At 38.2% G+C, this 4,173-nt stretch overlaps 1 pseudogene; it reads left to right on the top strand.

Moving 5' to 3' along the window:
• The window catches only part of LOC106755537, a 5,497-nt pseudogene extending 3,308 nt beyond the window's left edge, over positions 1 to 2,189 (top strand).
• The last annotated feature ends 1,984 nt before the right edge of the window (positions 2,190 to 4,173 follow it).

Here is a 4,173-nt window from a genome sequence, read left to right as displayed (position 1 = left end):
ATGATTTTAGTGTGTATGGTTCATCTTTTGAAAATTGTTTAGCTAACCTTGCAAGAGTTTTGCAGAGATGTGAGGAAACTAACCTTGTCTTGAATTTTGAAAAGTGTCACTTTATGGTGGAACAAGGTATAGTTTTGGGTCATGTTGTTTCCAGGAATGGTATATCTGTAGACCGTGCTAAAATTGATGTTATTTCACAATTTCCTTACCCCTCTTCTGTACGAGAGGTTCAATCTTTTCTTGGTCATGCAGGGTTTTACAGGAGGTTTATACAGGACTTTAGCAAGATAGCCAATCCTCTCTCCAACTTACTTCAGAAGGATGTACCATTTGACTTTAGAGAGAAGTGCAAAGCCACCTTTAATTCCTTGAAAAGGGCACTCACTACCACTCCCATTATCCAACCACCTGATTGGACATTGCCATTCGAGTTGATGTGTGATGCATCAAACTTTGCAGTGGGAGNAGTACTTGCACAAAGAGATGAGAAGCAACCACATGTGATATATTATGCTTCCCGGACATTGGACACTGCACAGGCAAATTATACCACAACTGAAAAGAAATTACTAGCTGTTGTATTTGCCTTGGATAAATTTAGATCGTACATACTTGGATCCAATGTAATTGTTTATACAGATCATGCTGCATTGAAATTCCTTCTGAAGAAAGCAGATTCCAAACCAAGGTTGATCAGATGGATGCTATTGCTCCAAGAGTTTGATATTGAGATTAGGGACAAAAGTGGAGCCCATAACCTAGTAGCAGACCATCTCAGTAGAATTGAAAAAGAAGAAGATGAAATTCCTATTCAAGATGACTTTCCTGATGAAGTTCTATTGGCATTGTCTTCTGTAAAAGGCATGTATCCTGAACCTTGGTTTGCTAACATTGTTAACTATTTGGCTGTTTCAGCTATTACTCCATCCTACTCAAAATCTGAGAAGGCCAAATTGAAAAGTGAAGCGAAGTACTATGTATAGGATGAACCATTCTTAGGGCGCATTGGTAGTGACCAAGTCGTGAGGAGGTGTGTTCCTGACATAGAGATACCTTATGTGCTTGAATTTTGTCATTCATCACCTTTTGGAGGACACTATGGCACGCAAAGGACAGGTAGGAAAGTGTTGGATTGTGGATTATATTGGCCTACCATCTTTAAAGATGCACGAAGGACATATGAAAATTGTGAGCAATGTTAGAGGGCAGCTAGATCCATCACCAGAAGGGAAGAGATGCCTCAACAACCCATGTTGTATTGTGAGGTATTTGATATNTGGGGTATTGATTTCATGGGTCCTTTTCCTTCCTCTTCTGGGTTTTCTTATATTTTACTTGTTGTAGACTATGTCTCCAAATGGGTGGAAGCCATAGCTACAAGGACTAATGATGCTCGAGTTGTTATGAGTTTTGTTAGGTCGAACATTTTCTGTAGGTTTGGAATACCACGAGCCATCGTTAGTGATCAGGGGACCCACTTTTGCAACAAGTTGTTAGAAAATATTTTGAAAAAGTACGGGGTGACACATCGCATTGCTACACCATATCACCCCCAAACTAATGGACAAGCTGAGGTCTCTAGCAGAGAAATCAAGAAGATATTGCAAAAGTTGGTGAACCCGAATACGAAGGATTGGGCTGCACGATTGAATGATGCACTTTGGGCACATCGGACGACTTACAAAGCGCCAATAGGCATGTCACCTTTCAGAGTTGTTTTTGGAAAGGCTTGCCGTCTACCTGTGGAGATTCAACACCGTGCCTATTGGGCTGTGAAAGCTTGTAATCTGGACATGGATGGAGCAGGGAAAGAGCGGACGCTCCAATTGCAAGAACTAGAGGAGATTAGGCTCACAGCCTATGAAAATTCCAAGTTTTACAAAGAGAAAACCAAGAAATTCCATGACCAAAAGCTTATAACCAAAAAGGACTTCAACATAGGTCAAAAGGTGTTACTGTACAAGTTCAGGGTAAGGCCTATGAGTGGTAAGTTACGCTCCAAATGGGAAGGTCCATTCATTGTAACACAAGGATTTCCCTATGGAGCAGTGGAGATCAAGGAAGAATCTTCTGACATAATCTTCAAGGTAAATGGTCATCGTCTGCGTACNTTCAAAGAAAATCAAGACATGTTGAACAAGACGATGGATGGAGTGAATTTGATCACTCCAACACTCCTTGCACCATGAAGGAGGTAAGTTCCCTCATACTTTTCCTTTGCATTTTACATGAAAGGTATACGTTGAGGACAGTGCATAGTTTAGATGTGGGGGTGTGGGGAAGCAATTTGATTTGTTCCCTATTTCATTTTTCTTTTCTTCTTTTCTTCTTTTCTATATTCTTTAATAAATATTTGCAATGGATTTGAGAGTCTGAATAGTAACTGGGATGATCATATATAAAAAATAGAGTCATGTTGATAGGAATGGATTGCTTTTATGATTTGCTAATTGAGTTGACTTGAGAATTTCCTAATTAAATCTTTTGTGAAAGAAATTTGAACCATGTGTGTTTTGAGCCTAATGATAAGGATGGACCATCATGTGTCATACCTATTTTTCTTGAGTGATTTGCCCATGTTTTGATGATACTCTAATATTTAGCTTGATTCTGTGTTGTGCAACTAAGGTGAATATGCACGATTTGATGTGATTGAGGCATTTCTTGTTTTAGCTACTTGGCCAAATAAACTTACCTTAGCATTAATCCATTGGAAACCCCTTTGAGCCTTAAGACTATTTTTCTTGTTTCCAGAAATTGCCAAATGAAAAAAATGAAGAAAAATCATATGTTCCTCACCTTGGGAAAGAAGGAGTAATGGATTGTGTTATAAGTAAGTAATGAATAAGTGTGTGGGTGAGTATCTCACCACAAAATATAATAAAAAAGGAAGGAAAAAGGAAGATGAAAAGCTGAAGTTTTGAAAAAAAAAAGTGATGAAAAAAAAAGGAAAAAATTTTTCCTAAAAAGAGCAAGAAATAAGGTTGTGTCATTACTCTTTCTATATCAACTTCAAAAACCCAGAAATTCCAAAGAAAATTTCCTACCTTTGCCTTGGCCCCAATATAACCTTTAAAAAGTCCTCATGATCAATAATTGCAGGTTTTCTTACATATGTGAATGTTAGAGTCTTGTTAAATACCAAGGGTGTCTACTTACATGGGTATTTTGAGTGTAAACACAAGCCAAAAACACTTGAGAGATTTGGAGAGAAATAGATACATTTTGACTTGAGTGTTATCTTTCATATTTGATTTTCTTGGGAATTCAAAAAGGTTAACTCATGTGTGAAGAAGAAGTGATTTCATTTGCATGTCCATGACAAAGTGATATTTAGATGTTTGATTTATGTCCGGTGATGTTCATTCTTTTGGTCCAAATGCAAATATGGAATAAAATGACCCGGAACTAAGTTTTGAAATTAATCAATTTTGCCCAGGAGTGCAAAAGGATAAGTGTGGGGGTGTGATGAGTGCATATTTATGTCNANATTTATNCTTTAAAATTAAAATTTTTGATAGAATATTTGTGCTTAAATGATTGCTTTGTAGAGGATTTGTAATTATTGGATTTAGTGTGTTTGGAAATAAAAAGGGCTTAAAAAGTGATTTTAATTGAATAAATTATTCTTGGATGTTCTAATATTTATTTGTGCAGCTGAAGTTAGAGTTTTATTAGTCCAAATTGCAATTTAAAGCCCAAAATCAGATTTTATTTGAAAAATAATGTCCAGATGGGCCNAATAGGNAATCTTTACTCTTGCACCCCCAGATTTCCCTATATGCACCNCTNAGTTCTAAACCAGGNCAATNCTAAAGCCCAACAGAAACCATTTTNNCCTACACCCCCTAATTCACTATACACACACCTCNTACCATTCCTAAGTCAGACTTCATCAGATTTTGCCACGTGGCAATCCACCACTAATAGATCCAACCACTCAGAACATGCCACCTAACCTCCTCATGCCATGTCATCACCATCTTCTCTAACAAACAGAAACCTTAATTCCCAATCCAAACCCTAGCCGTCAGCCACCCTAAAGCCACCACCGTCAACCTTCAAGCCACCGTCACACAGCTCCATCACCACGGACTTGCCGTCACCATCATCTTCTCAAGAGCGCACCGTCTAGACCGCCACCGCGAAAGCTTTTCCTTCTCCAGCAAAGCC

This window comes from Vigna radiata, unplaced genomic scaffold (genome assembly GCF_000741045.1).
Source record: "Vigna radiata var. radiata cultivar VC1973A unplaced genomic scaffold, Vradiata_ver6 scaffold_213, whole genome shotgun sequence".
Classification (NCBI taxonomy): domain Eukaryota; kingdom Viridiplantae; phylum Streptophyta; class Magnoliopsida; order Fabales; family Fabaceae; genus Vigna; species Vigna radiata.
This window is presented reverse-complemented; position numbering and strand designations above follow the sequence as displayed.